Source organism: Meles meles, chromosome 5 (genome assembly GCF_922984935.1).
Source record: "Meles meles chromosome 5, mMelMel3.1 paternal haplotype, whole genome shotgun sequence".
In the NCBI taxonomy this organism is placed as follows: Eukaryota; Metazoa; Chordata; class Mammalia; order Carnivora; family Mustelidae; genus Meles; species Meles meles.
In genome coordinates, this window is record NC_060070.1 from 3,158,711 (window position 1) to 3,179,961 (window position 21,251).

A 21,251-nucleotide genomic window follows, 5' to 3' on the forward strand; every position below is an offset into this window, starting at 1 on the left:
AAAATTCCCCACATTTCCTCTTAAATGGAAACTTCAGAGGGAACGGAAATGTTTCCTCTGACAAGAGAGAATACATCTGTATCCAATCACAGTCTAATGGGAGTAACTTGATCCTTCCCCAGAAAATAAAACGGAGCTTGGGGTATTTTAATTCCATTTATCCTGCTCTCATACCATGCATGGTATTATCTTCACACATTTTTAGTTCTGTATTTTAACATTATTGAATCAATGTTCAATGAGATGTACTCACATATTTGTCTCTTTCTTTTCTCTTTATTTCTCAGATACCTCTGCCGTTCTCTCTAAGGTCATTTTCCTACTGCTTAAAGCACATTCTTTAGAATTTCTTTCCGTGTGGGTCTGTGGGGACAAAGTGTTTCAGCCACTGCTTGAATGACATGTCCCTCTTTTTGTCACTGTTGAGGTTGCCCACTGTCTCCTTTCCACACCTTCACTGAGGACACTGCTCTGTCTTCAGGCTTCTTTTCTCAACTCTTTGGAAACTCAGTGGTCAGTCTTTGGCCCTCTTTGAAGAGAGTCCATTTTTCCTTCTTTGGCTACTTTCTCTTTTTCTGTTTTGTTGAGGTGAGGATATCTTTTATTTACCCTGCCTGAGACTCCCTGGACTTCCTAAATCTGTGGATTGATCTCTTTCATCCATTCTGGGAAATTATCAACCATTATCTCTTCAATTATTGCCTCCACCCCCACTGAATCATTTCTACCTTTCTGGGATTTAAACAAAAAAAGTTGATACCTCTTTAATGCATCTTGCCCTTTTTTGATTTCCTCCCATATTTTGTCGCTCTGCATCACATTTTGGGTACTTTCTCCTGATGCATCTTTTTTTTTTTTATAATTTTCTCCAGCCATGTATGTCCACTGACTTTATCCAGATAAAGTGTTCAAGCTTGATTTTATTTCTTTAGAATTGTCCTCTACTCCTTTTACCTGACATACCACATTGAAGCCCACAGAAATCCTGCTAACTCTATCTTCAAAATACACCCAGAATACGGCAGCATCTTATCATTCCTGCCATTGCCACCTTGCTCTGAGTAGCAACGTTTCCCAGTTGGGTTTCTGCAATGTCTCCTCGCTGGTGTCCCTGCTGCCTACCCTTACCCCCACCCGTCCATTTTCCACCCTGCAGCAGAGAGATCCTTGCATTGTACATGTCAGATTCAGACACGCCTCTGTGCAAGAAAGGAATAGCTAGCTCTCCATTTCAGGTAAAACCTGAAATCCTTATGATGACCCACAGGGTTTCCTAATTACCTTATGTCCTGGTCTCTGCCTTCCTTCTACCCAGAACATTCTTTGCACACATACCCCGAATTACTAGCTCCTTCAACAACCCCAGTCTTGCTCTAAGGCCATCTCCTTGGTAAAGCCCACCTCTACTCTCTTATTCTGCTTCTAGCCTCCTGCATTCGTGTTTTCCCCAAAGCATCGATTACCTTCTCTCATAATCTATTTTTCTCATATATCATCCTTGATGATATGTCCCTCTGCCAAGAGAAGGTAGCTGTGCAAGTGTAGGAATTATCGTTCATTTGTTCATGGGTGTTCCATTCATGGCTGTATCTCAGGCACTAGAACAGTGCCTGGAATAGAAGCCCCTCACACACTTGTTCGGTGAATACAGGCACTAATTACTTATTTAATTCATTTGACTCCCTCCCCAAATGGAATTTTACAAAATCCATATATGTGGTCAGTGTGAAGGACTAATGACAGTAAAGCGACAGGAAAGTTTTGCCCCAAGCTGGAGGCCCAGCAGCTTCCCTTCATCCTCACGCTGCTCCTCCGAGGCCTCTTCCCAATTCCAGGGCTCTGGGAAATACGGCTGGAAATCACCGGCCTGCCTGTACCTGACCGGACGGCTGTTTGGATCAGCTGACACACAGCGCAGCCACCTGTGAAGCCCGCGCACCCAGTGGCATGCTCCAGGATGACATAGAAGATCCAACCAGTCCTCTGTCCAGTTAACTTGGGGCTCCACACAGGGATGTGTGCGCTCGCTTCCACGGACCTCGCCAGCTGGAAAGGGCAGGAAAGCAAGGGTGGAGACAGTGAAAGCTGTTGGGACTAAGCCCCCACCCGGAGTCAGTAGGACCTGTAGACCCCCAGGACCCTTCTCTCCCTCTCTTCCTCTGGTGCCGGTACTGTTGTCCTCTCGTACTCCTGGGTAGTCTGAGAAGCCAGCCTCTGCCGGCAGGTCAGCCCCTTCCTCATCTCGAAAGCACCTGCCCCAAGATCTGTGAGTCCTGGAGCTGCTAACAGTAACATGGCTTTTCCTGGACACTGTTGATGCCGTCCAGCATGCAACACCGCAGTGCTAAGCAGTGGGAAATTCTGATTTCCTTCCCCTGTTACTCTTAGCTGCATCTTCTGAGACGCTCAGGACTGGCTCCTCATGGATGGAGGCAGGGATCATTGGAATGTTACAACCCTAAAGCACCTGTCACGGCTCAGATTGTGTCCTCTGCTGCAGCCCGAAGCCCGGGCATCCGTGAACATGATCTTATTTGGAAATAGGGTCTTTGCCGGTGTATCAAGTTAAGATGAGGTCATCTGGGTGGGTCTCAATCCAGTATGACTGGTGTCCTTCTAAGAAAAGCGAAAGATACACAGAGAGAAAGCCCCGTGACAGCAGAGGCAAAGACGAAGCGACACGGCAGCAAACCTGGGACCAGCAGGACCCACAGCCGGCCCCGGAGGCTGGATGAGGCGGAAGGAGTCTACCCAGTCTCGGAGGGCGTGCGGCCCTGCACTCACCCTCCATTTCTGACTTCCAGCCTCGGAACCGTGAGAGGGTAAACGTTATCTCCCCGGTTTGGGCGACTTCATTACAGCAGCCCTCACAGTGCTCATTCCCCGCCACCTGGTAACAGCTCCAGGACGGAACCCAAGCACCTTGACGGTCTTGCCATAGAGTGATCCCCGACTTTCTTGCCTCCACCAAGGTGGCAATGGCAGGAATGATAAGATGCTGCCGTATTCTGGGTGTATTTTGAAGATAGAGTTAGCAGGATTTCTGTGGGCTTCAATGTGGTATGTCAGGTAAAAGGAGTAGAGGACATAATTTCCCAGATTTCACCTCCACCTCTGGAAACTTCCCTGAGGTTCCTAAAAACATCTACTGCCCTTGTTATTCCAGAGCAGGAATCCTGGGGTGCCTGAGCGCAATGACCAGTTCTTGGAAGGGAAGGTACGATTGCGTCCAGAACCCACTGCGAGCCCCTACAGAGAGAAGCCCAGCAGCCTGCCCGGGCTCGGGGCGGTCCCGCTGGTCCCTGACAACCCGCAGGCGCGCCCCGGCTCACGCTGGACTCAGACGTGGACTCAGACGCGCACTGCTGCCCTCAGGCCCTCTCCCCCACGGCCCTCGCGCAGTGCACAGCACGTGTCACCGCACTCGAACTTCCGAGCGAAGCCCTGTGACCGCGAATTGAGAGGGGAAGACGGGCAAGGGGCGATATCGCATTTAAAATCATTTTCTTCCTAAAATTTTAAACAACGACAACGAGAGAAGTGGTGCCATCCAGATGTATTTCCTCCAGTGAAGAAGCGGACACAACTCCCCAGAGCTCGAAGCGACTCTCATTTAGGAAAAACGTCTTTGGCCCCGAAGTCCCTCGGATTTTACCGTGTCAACCTTTCATTCGGGGAGGGAAAGCTCTTTAAAACAAACAAAAACCAAAAACCCCGCATCCTTGAATGTTTCCATTGCTTTTCCGCCCCCACCCCCAGCCTTTCCTTTCAGTTAGTGAAACGGAGCGGTAGAGGACTGTGCAGCGCGAGCCGGGGGGTGGGGGGGGGGGGGGTGGGGTGGGGGGGGGGGTCCCAGCGGCGCAGGCGCAGTAGCAGCCTTGGGGGCGCCGCAGTGGCTTTGACCGATCACCGCGGAACAAAGCACGAGGACAGACGTCAGAGGGGCCACGGCAGACTTCCTCACGCACACATTGCATCTCCCTCCGCCCACTGAGGAGTGTGGTAAAACGAAGACGGGTGCTGCGTGTTGAATTCTCTGCGGTGCATACGCGTTTAAGAAATGACAGGCGGCGCGCGTTTTCCAGACCCGGTCCTCATACAGGCTCAGGGTCTGTTTTCGTGAGCGTGTGTGCGCGGACGGTGAACACACACACGCACACGCACACACACAGTACGGTCGCCCCAAGGGGAAGGGCGCGAGATGACACAGTTTCTCACTCTAGGAGGTCCACGGGGCCGTCCTCATTTCGGGGTTTCCCTCCCCTGCAGGCAGTGCGACCAACGAGGTCTGTGGTTTACTGCGCGCCTGCCTGCGAGCCCTCCAGTCCTTGCGGTCTGCCAGGCGGGACAGGGCAGGGCCCCTCTGCGCGGACTCGGTGCGTCTCCGCAGCAGGTGGTCCTGCGGGACTGATTTCTGGATCAGGGTGTGTCCGCGCCTGCAGGGATGGGATCCAGGCTGCACCCTGAGCCGCGCTCTGGAGCCGCAGGGGCGGAGCCAGCCGCCGGCCGGCGCCTCCCACCGCCTCCAGCCCTTGGTGAATGTCAGTGCCCGACCCTCCCAGTGTCCTTACCCGGGCCTTTTCCTCCTCTCCACAGGGGTCCTACTCCTTTTTCTCCCCACTGATATCCACTGACATCTGTATCTTTACATGTTTCAAAAATGTATCACTTCTCTCTTTTGGATGCAAAATGTGGGCTAAGAATTATCTGGTAGCATTCTGTGTGTCTGCCTAATGTTGTATAAAATAACGTTTTGCAATAGGACGGATTCTGACTTGTTTTGTGCACTGTGCAGGCTACCTAAATCGGGATCTTCCACGGATGTGTATCAATCAGCGTCTTAATACAGGCTTTATTTGTCGCCCCAATCTACGTTTGCAAAGCACAGTGACCATACCAGAATATGGGCTTAGACCTGAAATGACAGACGGTGTCCTACGGCTGCAATGTCCTCATGCCATGTCTTTGTTGTTGTCGTGCACCCAAAAATTGCCAGAAGCCACATTTACTATAAAAGACGTCATCCTGCACATGGATGGGTCACAATCTTGACGCAAATAACAAAACTGTGAGTGTTCAGTCCTCTTCTTGTCACCCTCCTCTCCCACTCCTGAGCCCTCTCTTCATGCCTGGCTCCTCCCTGGTTTTCATCTCTCTGTCCTGGCTGGAGGGAAAGAATGTGGGGAATTCAGGAGTTGATATGATCACTCCATAAAGTATATCACCTGCCTACCTTAGGGGGCAACAGTCGACTTATTAACTCCTATACACGAAGGTCACCTGCAGGCAGAGAGCCCAGCCCTGCTGTGAACATGCAGCCATCCGCCCGAACACCGTGGTGGGGCTCATGGCACAGGCAAGCAGACAGCCAGCTCTCCTGTTGAACACCGTGGTGGGGCTCATGGCACAGGCAAGCAGACAGCCAGCTCTCCTGTTGCAGTGTGCAGCCTGGGTCTCAGCTCCAGACAGAGCTGGAGATTAGAAAGTTCTGGAAGTGGAAAGAATGGACACAACCACTTTGCTCCTGGGTGTTATTTATGTCCCTGGAGGAAGTTTGGAGAAATGGAAGCCACAGGGGAAAAAAGGGTTTAAAATTACTATGAATTTACAGAAAAATTAGGCCACGGTCTTTGCAGCTGCTTTACTCTGAGGGCGCTGTACTCTGGGCACCCACTTACACTTGAAGGAGTTGGGCTCTGAGAAATTTCCATGTGAGCCTACAGAAGTTCTGGAAGACAGGGCGGGTCTATCAGGGAAGCCCCTGAGACCAGGTTTCAGAGGCCCGGCTTACCAGCTTGCAGAGCCTTGCCGCCTCTGTGCGGATGACCAGCCTGAATACATGTGGCCAGCTCAGAGACCTGGGCTATGCCTGTGTGTCCATCTCCGTTGCTGGGACGCCCTCCTGGAGGGCCCTACCTTACAGCTTGATCCCTGGGCTTCCCTGCGAAGTTGCTGGGTCATCACCAGTGGCTCAGGCCCTAAGCTCAGGTCATGATCCCAGGGTCATGGGATGAGTCCCACATCGGACTCCTCGCTCAGCGAGGAGTCTGCTTCTCCCTCTCCCTCTGCGTGTGCATATGCTCTCTCTAATAGATAAATAAAATCTTAAAAAAAAAAAAAAAGAAAGAAAGAAAGAAAAGGAAGGGGATCCTGGGACATTCGTCCTGGGAGTCAGCTTGCGCCTCCCTCCTCCCAGCACGAAGAAGCGCTAACCGACCGGACTGCTCAGCACGGGCAGTAACTAGGGATGCCAGTGACCATTCCCGCATTAGAAACCTGCGTGCCCGCAGCATCAGAACGCAGCAGCCTGCAGAACTCTGCCCCCCCAGACCGCTTCTGCCGCTGACGCATGTGCTCCTCCATGTGCATTCTTAGCAGGTGCCCTGGTTTGTGTCAATAACATCCCCCCAGAACCCCGAGGGACAGAAGCTACAGCTCTGCGCCCACCCCACCCCCCAAACTGACGTCTGGTGGACCGTGTTGCAGGGCGTGAACTCTCTGGCAGTGCCCCCTGAGCACCCCATTTGCCTGTAAGTCCCCTGCGTTCTTGGGTGCGAGGCGCTGTCCTGCACCGGCACCGAGCGCGAGGGCCAGCTTCTTGGGGTCCCCCTGCGCGGCCACAGCCCCGGCGCACCGGGCTCGGAGAGTCCTGCGGGCGGGGGAGGGAGGGCGGCCCGGTAGCCCCCAGGGCACGGGGAGGGAGGGGGAGGTGTTGGGCATGCGCCAGGCGTGAGGGCCCGGTGGCTTGTTTTATGGGTCTGGTAATAAAAATCCCATTAGGCTCCTCTCATTGAGAAAAAGGAGCAAGAGAAAAAAACCTGCGTGTGTCACCGGCCGGCATTGACGCAGGCGGCTCTGACGCCAGCAGCCCAGGCGGGGGCGCAGAGGGTGGGGGAGTGGGGCGCGGGGGGCCCCCGCGAGGGGCGCGCGAGGGCCGGCTTCTCTCGCCCCGAACCGCCGCCCGCTGCTGCCACCCCCTTGCAGTTCCCCCGCCCGTGCCCTCTTCGCCACTGCACCCCTGACCCGCCCCTTCTGTCTCCCCACAGCCTCCACACCTTCCCCTGCCGCATCCCCTAGCCTGACACCAATCTGCAGTCCCTTTTGTCACCCTTGCAGGACCCTGACGAACCCCCAGCATCCCAAGCCCCCTGCCAGCCCTAGCCCGGGATAGCAGAGGAGGGGCAGGAGCAGGATGAAAGGGGAGGGGTGCCTGCGAGGGAGGGGGTGGATCCCCGCCCTCCCCAGAGGAAAGGGCTATGGGGGGGTGGGGAGGGACCCCCAGGCCACACATCTTGAAGCCCAAGCACCCCAGAGATGCCATCCGTGGAACCCCCTGCCGATCCTAGGGGCCCCCAGACTCCTAGCGCCCAGCCTCCCCTCCAGCAAGTGCCCATTGTTCATGGCCCGAGAACCCACTAGAGTCAGGGTCATTTTTCCGTTAAAAAAGTCATCAGGACAGGAAAAAACATTAGTGGTGCTGTGCTCTGAGTGTGCATGCCTGAGCCAGGGCCCTGTGCCCGTGTCCACCTGTGTTTCCTCAGGGGAGGCTCTGCGCCTCTGCACCCCGGGGCGCGGGAGAAGCCGGGGCGGCAGCGCCCACCGCCAGGCCTGTGTGAGGCTCTGGGCATGGGACAGCCCGGAAGAGCGGGGTTGGGCAGGCAGAGTTTTGTGACCTGAAATAAATGCTGCTTCTCTATCAGAAGGAAACAAGCAAAAGTCTGACTGCATAAACATCTGCGTTCCCACCCGTGGGTTTTTCACTCTCTTCAAAACAGAGAGGACTTTGGCTATGTCACTCCTTTCTAAATGTGCTACGAAGTCCATCCTACAGGATTCAGCCCCAGCTGTAAATGCGACCCTTCTGCTCTCAGACCCACTGGACGTGGTGGATATATTTACCCATAATGCTCTTTCGGCATAGAACTTTCCATCCCACTGCCCTAGGCAACACCCTCCCTCGTAGAGGGAGATTCTGAGATTCTTAGAACTTTCTTCTCGTAGTGATAAACTGGAATCCTGCCTAGAATTAGAAACAGGAATGTCTGATGCTTGTATGCCGGTGTTCACAGCAACGCGACTCACAGCTGCCCAAAGCTGGATACAGCCCAGATGTCCATCAGCGGATGAGTGGATGAACAAATGGAGATCAGTCAAGGGAGTACTATTCAACCATGAAAAGGAACGGAGCTCTGCCATGAGCCGTGGCATGGATGACCTGGAGGACATTATGCTCAATGAAATAAGCCAGACAAAAAGACAAAGGGAGGTCCCCGGAGTCATCAAATCCACAGAGGCAGGAAGTCAGTGGTGGGAGCGAGGGTGAGGGAGGGGGAGTTCCTGTCTAAGGAGCACAGAGTTTAGGTTGGGATGATGGAAGTGTTCTGGGAGTAGACGGTGGTGACGAAGTCACAGCATCGTGAAGGGAGGAGACGGCATGAATGGTACCCTTAAAGACAGCTTACACGGTCCATCGTGGGTTGTACGCGTTTGTCACAATGAACACAAACATACAGACATTAAGCATCTCTTGGAAAGGATGTCTCTTCCAGGAGTCCTCTTCAAACCCGTCCTGTGTCAACAGCACCCCTTGGGCGTGGCGTCCACCGCCACCAACAACCAGTAAACGCACCTGTTGCTGCCTTAAAACCTCAGTGAGAGGAGACGCTGAAAGTCAGGAAGGCCTCTCCTGCCCTTTCATATTCTGCCCAAATGACTGTAACATCTGCTTGAGAATGTTTAGGAGCAGACTAAATTCTTATACCTTCTGGATGTTTCTTTGCTAGGGCCTTATCATAGGCACCCCAAGATACACCCCACTTCCACTAGTACCGCAGACACACATTAATATAATGGATTTTCTGGAAGAAAAATGATTTCCACATCTTTGGTTATTCCTATCCCAAGTGTATTAGCTTCTTATTGGTGCTGACCACAAATTTTGCAGCTCAAAGTGACACAGATTTACCAGCCTAGAGTTCTGGAGCTTAGAAGTCCAACACAGTCTCACTGGCTACAGTCACGGTGTCAGCAGGCTGCCTGTGTCCTCCTGGGGGCTCCCAGAGACTCATCCCTGCTTTTCCCAGCTTCCAGAGGTGCCTGCGTCCACGAACTCCTGGCCCCTTCCCCATCTCCTTCTCGTCTCTGCTGGGAGAAGTCCTCTTTACAGGATTCCCGTGAATAGACTGGCCCGGCTACCCAGACATTCAGCTATGCTCCCCATCTCAAGGTCCATCTCTGAGTCCACAATCACACTGCCAAGTCCCCTTCACCATGTCAGGGGCTACACTCCCATGTTCTGGGGACGAGGGGGGAGGGCATTCTTGGGGCCATGTTCTGAACAGCATGCTAAGGCACCTGTTGGAGTTCTTGACTTGATAGAAGAGGATATTGCTCTGGGTCAGCCGGGAGGCACCAAACCAGCTTGCTCTCCGCTTCTAAATATCCGGGGAGAAGTTCACCACGGTTCCTCTAAATATCCGGGGAGAAGCTCACCGCGGTTCCTCTAAATATCCGGGGAGAAGTTCACCGCGGTTCCTCTAAATATCCGGGGAGAAGTTCACCGCGGTTCCTCTAAATATCCGGGGAGAAGTTCACCGCGGTTCTTCTAAATATCCAGGGATATTGCTTTCTCAGTGGCTTCACACCTGTTTAAGAGGCAGGGATGCTGGTCTGGTGTCTCCCTTTCCCCTGAGTGAGGTGTTCTCTTTGCCTCCTGTCACGGTGGCAGCACGCCTCGGAGGGGTGGCCAGTCTTGCCTGGGCGTTCCTCTGTGCCATTGAGACCCCGGGGTGCCCACACATGATACAGCCGGGGGCAGAGGCTGGCAGGCGCTGGGGGGCCGGGAGGTCTGTGCCGGGGGCTTCGATCGTACACCGGCAGGGGGACACGGGCTGTTCAAGCTTCCTGTCACGGGCGCCACATCGGGGAGGGTGATGCCAGCCTGGCCGGGCCTCTGCCCTCACCAGTCAGCACCAAAGGCCCTGCGGGAAAGCACTGACGGTAAAGGGACTGGGGCTCAGGCATTGGTGGCAGGAGAGGACCGCCTGGGGACAGGCACACCCGGTCTCTCAGGGGCCTGGGCTGGTGGCACATGGGGTTCTGCTCCCACTGCCCCAGACGGTGCTTCCCATGGGGGCTGCTGCGGAGGTTGAGAGTCTGGCAAATGGGGAGCTCAGTGTCGGGCTGTAATTCTTCTCTGGGGGCAGAAGGGGCGACTGGGTCACGTGTCCATCTCCGCCGCACCCTCCGCCTCTGCTCATGGCTGGGCCTCCTGGTCCTGGGCCAGCCGGGGCTCATCCCCACCCCTCACCCCAGTCCAGTTGTGTCCTGGGCTGGACGGGGCTGTCAGGTTGGCGTCTCAGGGGTCCTCACGGACGCTGCCTCTGAGTGCAGAGTCTCTCGTAAAAACCATGATTCTAGGCACTGGTGCAAGGCCGGGAGAGCAGGACAGAATCTCCGTTCAGTCTCAACACTTGTCTTAGCTGATTTCGGGGGGTGCGTGGGAGGGCCACGCCAGACGCGTCCCCTCCTCACCCAGACTCCTTCCTCCTGTTGCGATCGGGCCGAGCTGACTGAGTGCCGACCCCAGGGCCCTGTGGGATCCTCGGCCTCGCTGGCCTGCCCGCCGCTCCCCTTCCCTCCGTCTCTGGAAGCTCTTCCTCTCTGGAGAACCCTCGCCTGCAGGGCCCACAGTCCTCTCTCCTGGCTGCGGCCCACTCTGCTTTGAGGTCCTACTAGAAATACCACTTCCCAAGTCCCTGCTCTTACTGTCCTCCACCCCATCCCCGAGCACAGCTCCACTGCGGTTTTCTTTCGTAGCTCTGGGCACAGCTGACCTCACGTACCTCTCCCCCCTCGCCCCCCTCGCAGCATCCCGTCTCACCGGCCGGGCTGGGCTCCTCCCGCCACGGACCACACTGCGTCCCGGGCATGTGCTGTTCCACACAGGCCCTTGGAGCGGTGTTTTCTCTGAGCACACGAGGAAATGCGAGTGATGGGGGCTGCTGGCAAGCCGGACCCGGACAGTAGGGGGACTTGTCTGGTGGCTGGGGCTCAGCTTCAAGCTCCTTACCAGGGATGGCCCTCGCCAGCCTGAGGGAGGTGAGCAAGGTCGCCCCAGCCCGGGCCTCCAGGCCCACGTCATCTCAGGTGAGCTTCCTTATCTCCGTTTGTTTCTTCTTTACGTCCCACCAGCACTTGGGGTCCTGTCCCTGACCCTGACTCGGTCACCTGTCCCCTGTGATCTCTTCTAAGTGGACCATTTCCCTTCACAGTAACCGACAGTGGAGATATTTTGTTTGCTCTTTTCAGCATGTACTTCAGCTGAATGCATCACAAGATGGAAAAGACGCAATGTCTGATGTCTGCACAATCGGCAAACACAGTGCCTTTTTTTTTGAAGGGACCTTGGTACATGGGCAATAAATTAAAGATGTTTATTGCCATCCTTACTTGCTTTGTGTAGGATTTCCTTGGAGATGCAGTTTCCCATCTTTGATCTCTGTTCAAGTTGAACATACGCTTATATGTACCGAAATAACCCTTTGACAACACTCCTCACGTACATTTGTGTTTTAACGTTGCCGTGGTGACCCAAATCAGTAATTGAAAAAAATGTTGATCAAAGATCAAATTATAAATGGGTTACATGCTGGAACAGTATGTACTTTTATTTGTACTTTAATCCAAATCTTTGCATTTCTCATGGAAAATTCCAGACTTGCAGGGGAATCTCCAGCATTTCAAACTCTAGTGTGTTGAGAACTATCTCCAATCAGAAAAAAGGATTTCACAACTTTCAGTGATATATTTATGTATTTCCCCCAGAAGGAAACCCTTGTGCTGAGCTGTTGCAGATCGCATGGGGCTGGGGGAGCAAAGACACTGCATCGGGGATGGGGCTGAGGCACCTTCCCACGCAGCGCTGACTTCCAATACAATTGGACTTGGATGCCCTGCTTCTGTGTTGTAAAAAAACTCATTTGTTCCCAGAGGCTACACGGATGAATACTAGGAGTCCAGTTTAATTTAGGATTGGAGCTGAATCCTGGCTTTTGCTATGGTCGGGAAAGGGAGGCATTGTGAGGTGGTGTGGCTGAGCACTCCTTCTACCTTCTTGACAACTCTTACATCTGTCTCCTCGAGAGTTTTAGCCTCTGAGCTGTCCATCCTGCTTCGGTTACAGCTTCTCCGCCACCGTTCTGAAACGGAGATATTTTGAGATCGGATAACCTGATAGTTTTTCTCTTCACAAATTGGTCTGCGTCTGCAGTCGCTAATGGGGAACAGGAACGAAGTCTCACGAGGCCATTGAAATCATTGAAAGATAAAAGCCACCTGCTTTATATCAAAGTAAAACACGTTCAGTAGCGGGAGAGTAACGCCTCTGTAGTTAACTCCTCCTCGAGAAGGATTTCATGATACGATAGGAGAAAACTGGAGGGGTAAAACCAGAATCTTCCCAGCCTCCAACTGACCAGTCCTGATTATGGCCCCCACGGGGGGTCCGGGAAGGCGGGAGCCCGAGGGGCTGCGGTCGGCCGGGCAGGATGCAGAAGCCAGTGACGGTGGTTGTTGCATTTCCAGGTTCCAGCCACCCTTCTCCCTTCCAAGCTGGGAGATGCTCAGCCCCAGGCGAAGCCGTCCTTTCCCCTCTGCCCTTGAGGCAGGGGTGGTCTGTGACACGGTCCTGTCCAACAAAATGGAAGCAAATGCTGTGGGTTTCCAGAAATGGTTTTATTTTTTCTGGAATAAGAGAAGATGTCACTCTTTTCTCATCTTCAGGCCTTGAATACAAAATGGCGCCTGGGTGTGGGCAGCCACCCTGCTCAGGAAGGGACCAGCGGGAGGAAAGGCTGAGAGGCGGGGGGCAGCCCCGGCATCCCTGAGCTACTGACTGCACCAGCGGCAGCCCACCTCCACACTTAGTGTTCTGTGAGGACGAGGAGTCGGGCTTCCGTTGCTTTTAGCAGAACGTGTTTCCACTGATACACCAAGTCTGACTGCAGGATTGCTGTGGGGAAGGGATGCTCGGACACAGGTGTATCAGCCTGTCCAGAGGATGGAACGTCGTCTCATCCCAGGGAGGACAACAGAGAGGGAGAGATGGGCGAGTAGCCCTTGAGCTGAACATTGAAGAAGGAATCAGTCCCCTGGCAGATTGGCTTGGGGCAGGCATCCAGGCAGGACGTGGTGGCAGAAGGAGGGTGCCGGGGGAGGCCGGGGAGGCTGGCATGTCTGGGGAGCATCAGGGGTTGGAGATGCCGGGACAGCAAGAGACCCAGGACAGGTGGAAAGGGGAGCAAGATCCAGCTCTCAGGGCTGTCTGTGGCCAGGACACAGTTGGCTTTGCCTTTCTGGAGTGTTCCATGATGTTAAGCCAGTGTGTGATGTGGTCAGACATCGTTTCCTACAGCTGCATTGGGTGAGGGGTGGGTAGGGTGACCTCCGTACAGTCTTAGCTGAGAACCGCGAGGACATCCACTAAGCCTAGGGGATCGTGAGGAGGAGACACCTGTGTGATGCTCGGGGTGGGGGCGGAGGTGGAGGCAGGTGGCAAGAGGAGGGGAGATTTGACATGGGGATGGATCCCAGACTGGTTAGGGGCTGCAAAGAACAATGAGGGTTTCATAAGAGCCACCAGGAGGATGCAGAGGCTCTGAGAGAGACCCAGAGGGTTGCACTGGGCCTAGCTGGGGCAGAGCCTGTTAACTGGTCTGAATGCACACGGGCTGGGAGTGGCCGAGGGTAGGAGCCTCAAGGCGAGATCCTGTGCTGTCTCAGAGCGAGAGGCAGACCCCACTGACCTGGGCCACTCGGCGCCTGGTGAGCCGTGCTGCAGACAAGGTTGATGTTTTGGACTCAGGGCTTCAGAGTCTTTGAGGAAGACGGGCCTTAAATCGCACTTGGCAGTGCTGGTAAATCCTTTCTTCACTCCCCTGCCGGGTGATGGGTTTCCTCCATTTCTTGGTCACTTAGAGTGATGGAGTAGAGGCACAGAATATCCTTTCCTCTCTTTTATTTTACTGGCTTCCCTTGTTAGCCAGCTAAGCTCAAAGTAATCATCCTAGATCTCATGGAAAAACAAGGGGGAAAAATCCCAAGTACTTCGCACTAGATCAGAGGTGGCTGGTTCTGCACTCCTGGGTGGAAAAATGATCTTCGACTTTCAGGAACTACAGCGGGCTTCTCTGTTGGAAGTTCCGCTCTCAAATAGCTCATTTCCTCGTGATGCTCTTTGAAGAGGCGGCACGGCAATCCTGACGCCTCCGTGCTCTCTCCACCGCCAAATGCAGGTTACTTGGAGCTTCTGAACATTTTCGGACCGTCGAGAAACTTACGAGGGAAAGAGTCGAACCCCTTCCTTGTATAAAGATGGGAGATAGGATCCAGAAAGAGGAAATGACATGCCTAGAGATAAACACTGTTTATCTCTACAGTTATCGGTGGTGAAGATGAAAATGGACAAAAGTGCAGGTTTCCTAAATTTCAGTTGAATATTTGTTCCCCTCACTATCTTGGAAGGAAGATATTTCAAAGCCTGTGGACATACAGAGACAAGAGATAGATGACGCATACATAGGTAGACGGATGGGTGGCCCTTTGTCATTTGTGTCTGTAAGTGGCGCACACATTTGATCCTTAAACCAAACTGCTGTGTAGTCAGGGAAAAATACATGTATGACTGATATATATATATATATATACACATACACATACACACATACATATATAATATAAAATTGTATTTATATTTAAATATATCAAGATATATTTAATATTTATATATTTAAAGATTTTGTTTATTTATTTACATAGAGAGTATTGTGAGTGACAGGAGGGGCAGGAGAGAGAGAATCTCAACCAGACTGTTTGCCGAGCAGGGAGCTTGAGGCAGGGCTCCATCTCATGACCCTGTGATCATGACCTGAGTCGAAACCCACAGTCCGATGCTGAGCGGACTGAGACCCCAGGAGCCCTAGAGAAAATACTTTTATCCCCACTTTATAGCTGAGGAAACAGTTTTCGTAGCATCAAATGACTTTCCCAAATTCACAGAGCAAGAACATGATAGAATTGAGAGCAGAAAGTATTCCTGGTTCCAGCTGATTCCTTTCCAGCGTAGTTATTACATAATACAGAGGAATTCCAGGCTCCACATTTATACGCCCCTGAGTAGCAAGAGTTATGGAAGTGCACACTTACACCATATCCTATTATGATGTATGATGAAGCAGCATCTCAAGCTGCTTCAGGATGAAGCAGCCCCTAGACATTAACCCTTTCAGTTCATTCCTTCCTTAAATTACTTCTTTAAAACCATAGATCTAGTTACACTTGGGAGATTATATTTGTTTTTATTTTAGAAAGATAATGATTAGTGACTTGTGAACTGGTACAGACCTGAGGACGCCCGGCGTGCCCGACAAAGCTGTGGGGCTCGGCAATCCCACCTGCGGGGATTTGCCCCGACGTTTCACGTCTGATCACGTGAAAATGTAAACATACAGAACAACTATTACAGCACGATTGGAAGCTAGTGTGGTACCCAAAGCACAGGACCTTGGCTGACTGAGCTGTGGTGCACACGCTCAGTAGAGGGTCGTGCCGCTTCTGGAAAAGTGAGGGAAGTGCTGAGGAACTGATAGGAAGTGGTTTCCAGGAGATGTGATTAAGCCAAAAATGGCCAGTTGCAAAGGACCGTATGTAGTGTACATTCTGTGCAGAAGACAAGAACACAGACATACCTGCTCACCTTTCCAGAAGGAAATAGAGGCAAGATGAACCAAAAGACACTGAAACTGCTTCCTACAAGAGGTCTGGAGGAGAGACGGAATGGAGGGAACACAGAAGGGCACTGCCTTCTCTCTGTCCATCTCAAAAGATAGCTCGGACTTTCGGAAGCATTGTCAACAATATATACAAATGATAAAATTAAGTCAATAAGAATGGGAAGGGAGAAAACCCTAAAGCTGAAAGGAAACAGAAACAAACGAATCCAGTCATTTTTCCAATAAAAAACAGTGGATGGGAAACCAGAAAGAACACATGCAAATAACTTCTGAACACAGCCTCTGATGATGGAGCTGCTGGACTGTAGCCGATGGTAAGAGGTGTCGGGGAGAGTCGCAGACCAATCCTGACCTCCTGGGGCTGGCTTTGTTGTAGTGCTGGGGGCAAAGGATTCAGGAAACTGGTAGATGCATTCTAGGGCCAAGCAGGTGAGCAAAGCGACTGAGGCTGTTGGGAGCAGGACTTCGCTGTGATAGAAGAGCCCTACATGGACGCTGTGGGGAAAGGCAAGAAAGCCCCCTGCCTTCTAAAAATGTGAAAGTACACGTGTGTGCACAGGTGTGTTTGTCTATATATGTATGTATGTGCATTTGTGTGTGTGAGTGTGAGTGAGCACCCCCTGCTCCCAGATTTTGGTCTCTAACTCCACACCAAGGACCAGGTTCCTTGGAGAATGGCTGATTCCAGGCTGGGCACAGTAAGTACAAGATGTGGTACAGGTAAGACAGCCTCAGCAAGGGACAGGGCACACCCGCGTACACAGGGCCAGCCTCAAGGGGCTCTCACTGGTCCTTTAATGGACCAGACATGATAAGCATGTCCATACAGCAATGAATCAGAAACCATTAAAATGGGAAATTATGAGTCCTTACGACTTTAAGACTCATAATATTACTATGAAGTAGATGCATGAAATGGTAAATGAGAGAGAAACAAGGGTAGTTGCCCATCCCAGGGCTGGTGAGTAGCTGTGAGGGGAGGGTGCTGAGGTCAGAGGCCGCCCCGCAGGAGCAGACCTGCCAGAACCCTCAGGGGACGCCAGTTCTGGGCAGACAGTGACACAGGGCAGGGTGTTTGCCATATCTTCCAGGGTCTCCCCCCAGACTGCTTAGTGGTTACAAGTGAAACAAAAAAGAGTAAATTACACGGTGGAGAAATCAGACAAGATCCCGGTCAGGATTCAGACCAGTAGTCCAGCCAGTCCAGCCCCATGGACACCAGAGCCTTTGGATGCGATATTCTTTTTTTTTTTTTAAAGATTTTATTTATTTAATTGACAGGAAGAGACACAGTGAGAGAGGGAACACAAGCAGGGGGAGCAGGAGAGGGAGAAGCAGGCTTCCCGCCAAGCAGGGAGCCCGATGCGGGGGCTCGATCCCAGGACTCCGGGTTCATGACCTGAGCTGAAGGCAGACGCTTCACTGGCTGAGCCCGCAGGTGCCCTGCACACGACACCCTGACAAAGACACAGCCTCCCCTTCAGAGTATTCCAGCTGGGAAGGCATGACCTGGATCTAACCGGGAGGAAACATTAAATCACACGAAGAAACGGGTTATAGAAAATAGGGAGGTGACGTGTCTATATTGTTCCAAAATGTCTGTGTCGTAAAAGACAAAGACAGGTTGTGGAAAATGTTCCAGATTGAAGGAGTCTAAGAAAAAGGGCCATTAAAGGCAATCCTCGACCCTTGACTGGATTCTGCTCTGCGGAGTGGGGCAGGGTCCTCCAGAAAGCACTGGCTCAGTGGACAGAACCGGAGCACAGACGGCAGTCAGGTCAACCGACTGCGTCAGCAGGTAATACACTGAAGTTGACTCTGTGCTCGGTTTATACAAGTAAACACCTTATTCTTAGGAAATACACCATGAAGCGTTTGGGGGATAAAGGGCTGAGGTATATAACTCCCTCATAAGTGAGTTAATTTATTTATTTATAGCCTGTGGTATGAGCAGGGGGAGGGGAAGGGGAGGAGCAGGGGAGGGGGGGGAGAGGGAGAGAGAGAATCTCACGCAGGCTCCACGCTCAGGGCGGACCCCGATTCTGGGCTCAGTCTTACCACCCTGAGATTGTGACCGGAGCTGAAATCAAGAGCCAGACTCTCAACCCACTGGGCCACCAGGCGCCTCCTCATAACTGGTTTAAACAACGAGAACGCACAAGTCACACACTCGGGGATAAAGGTTCACCAGACGTGCGTCTAGGCGCTCACTGTGTAATGTTTGTGCTTGCTGCTTTTCTGTAAATCCGAAATTATTTCCAAGTAAAACCCTTAAAACAGTGAGCGATGACATGACTAAATAGATGACTTACTTAGGATGAAGAGCTACGCCAGTAACGGAAGAGGAGCCGCCCATCAGACAGACCGACATTTCCGCATTTCCAGGACCGGTTGGAGCAGGCGGACAGACGGCTCGGCCACGGCGCCCTTCCTCCCCTGCTGGCCTCGCTGCCCTCTGGCTCCGTTATGTTCTTCATCCTCATTTCCCTCACTCGTAACCCGGATTTGGGGGCAAAGGGATTAGTCTCATTAGATAATCGAACGTTCCCTCTGGCTTTACAAATCAGTGATTAGACTAAATGCTTATTTTCTGATTTAAGCTATTCACTATGTTAAATAAGCTACTTTCAGCTTCTTTCTCCAATGCCCACGTGAAAATCACTTCCCACAACTTAGAAATTCTTTTAGGCATAGACATGGCTGTGCTCAGTGGGCCAATGGGAACATCGGCTTTTCTAACAAGGTGTTTGCTAAGCAGACTGCGTTGTTTTTTATTTTATTATTTTTTCAAGATTTGAAGATTTTATTTATTTACTTATTTATTTATTTATCAGAGAGAGAGAAAGCACAAGCGGGGGTGGGGGCAGCAGGCAGAGAAAGAAGCAGACTCCCCGCTGAGCAGACACTCCCCCCCCCAATCAGGACTCGATCCCAGGACCCTGAGGTCATGACCTGAGCCGAAGGCAGACGCTTTGGATTGAACCACCCATGCATCGTATTTTGAAATTTGTACAATTATTTCATCACCTGATAGCAACAAGTCTGTATTTAGGGGAGAAGGTAACAGTGCATGGGGAGGGGAGGGACATGAGGGACGAGAATAGAGTTTGGTGGAGGCCGAGAATGTTGACCCTAGACGTCAAGGGCAAGCGGACTGCGGAGTGGGAGCATCCTGCTGACGCATGCACCATGGCAAAAGGGCAAGGGTTTTCCAGGACTGGTTACACTTACAGGTTTATAGTATTCTAGAGCTAACAGGGATCCAGAGACCTTCTAAATTGAACATCCCTCATTTACCAAATAAGGACACAATAGCCTTTGGGCTGTTCAGTTAAACACACTTGGGAAAAACAAGCGATTCCCACCTGTTCTTGGAAGTGGTCCAAATTAACACCCCATTATCCCAAGATCTCACTTCTTCTCTGAGTGAGAAGAATCTGGAAAATCTTCCAGGAAAGAGAAACATGAGCCAGTCTCTGGCTGTCTGAAGCAGGTCCTGCACTCAGGATGGTCCCTCCAGGCGTCAGGAGAATCCTAAAGTCCCCCTGGAGCTTGTTGTTCTTCAAGCACTTCTGGGCCCTCAGGGGTCCCTGTGGCTTGGAGCCAGGCAGCGAGTGGAGAGCGCAGTGAAGCCTGGGTCAAGCCTGGCGTCTCCCTTTCACAGTGGTCGTCCTGGCTGCAGAGGCATCACAGACCACAGTGCCTTTGTTTCTACCACACCCCCAGTACATGACCCCTTCCATCGTTAGACAAAATGGCTTTGAAGCCCATACAGGGTCCCATAATTTGAACTGTTCATTTCCTTGCTTTGGGGGGTGGCCAGAATAATGAAGAGAATCCCGGTCCCCACAAAGATGCATCCCCCACAGGAAGGGAACAAGGTGGCCCTTGGCTTGTTTCTTATACGTCTCCATGTAAGCTCCTCTGGCCTGATCTGCTCAGGTTAGGTCAGGAACATAGAGGTTCCAGGTGTCCGAGGGGAGCAACAGATCTCCGAGTGGGCTTGCCCGGTCCACCGAAGTGGAGTCAGCCCGTCTGCTTCCTTGATGCCGGTTGCTGGGCCACCCTCCACAAAGGGGCACCAACTTCCCGTGCAGACAGTCACGCCTGCATTCTTGAACTGCTTCCATGCTCCCAGGGTCCCTCCCGCACCCTGCCAGCACGAGACCAACCTCTCCCTGCTTGATTCCTGTCCGGTGGCCGCCTCGCTCAGCGGCTGACCAGGTCCCCATCTCCCTACCTCTGACCCACTCTCCAATTTTCTTTCCAAAACACCAGTTCATCTCTTTCTGAAAACCCACCAAGGCCTGCAGGATACATTTCCAGCTCCTTGGTGAGGCCACAAGGCCCCTTATTAACTGTTTACCCTCCCGCCCCACAGGAACGCCGTGGGCTGTTGCAGACCTTCCCCTCTCCGTGGTGGAGCTCCTCTTAGCCTGTGAGACCTGCTGGGCGTGAGCAGCTCCAGGGGGCATCTCTGTCCAGTGCTCGTCTCTGGGGTGAGAGCTCGGCCCAGAGGCCCTTTTAGGGGTGCACCTGCTTCCTCTCCACTGGATCTTGAGCCCGGAGGGGAGATTCCAGGACTCCCAGGTTGGGAGCCCAGTGATTACTGAAGGAACCAAAGGTCCGACTCATAGATTGGGCATTCTAGAGTTTCAGGAACTGGACGAGAAGGGCTGTGAGCGCGGTACGAAGAGGCCTGGAGGGAAAGAGCAGGGTCTCTGAGTTGGGGCACGGAAGGAAAGACCACCAGGGAGGGAGGAAGACGTGGTTGAAGAGAACAGTTCGCAGGAGAGAGAGGACCTCAGGGACCACCCAGAGACCTAACAGGTGGCTTTGGGCAGGGGCTCGCAGACTCTCATAGAGATATTTTATTTGGGGGACCGCGTGGCAGAGCAGAGGCCCCGATTCTCTAAGCTTGTCTTCTTCTACTCGCTCCACACAGGTCAGACGCCTCCTGAATGCGTGGGGACACGAAGAACTTTCGGGAGGCTAACTCTGGTTTTTACGTGACTGTAAGCAGAGCACTCCCCCCCAGACATCCGCTTCATCGCGAAGCCAGCATTTTGTGGGGAGGTAGAATAAGTAAACAACCAGTAATGTGAGGAAGAAAATGAGGCCAGGAACAGGAAGCGCCGTGGGGGTTAGGCCGGGTGGCCTCCAGAGGCTTCTGTGTGGAGGCCCCAGAGGACGGATGAGGAGGGGATGAGAAGGGGGAAAGAACAAGCCCTGTGAGCGTTCAGCAGCGGGAGGTCCGGAAAGGGGTCAGCAGGTGCGCAGTCCCATGCGGTTCCAGAGAAGGCCTGTGGGGTCGGGGACAAGGAGCGGAAGCAAGAGGAGGCAAGCCCAGCCAGGCGGTGGGGTTTACAGATCCCTCTCAGGAATTTGGCTTCTCCTCAGGTGGTCCAGGAGCCTTGACGGTTTTTAGTAGAGAAGCGACATGATTTCAGATTTTAGCAG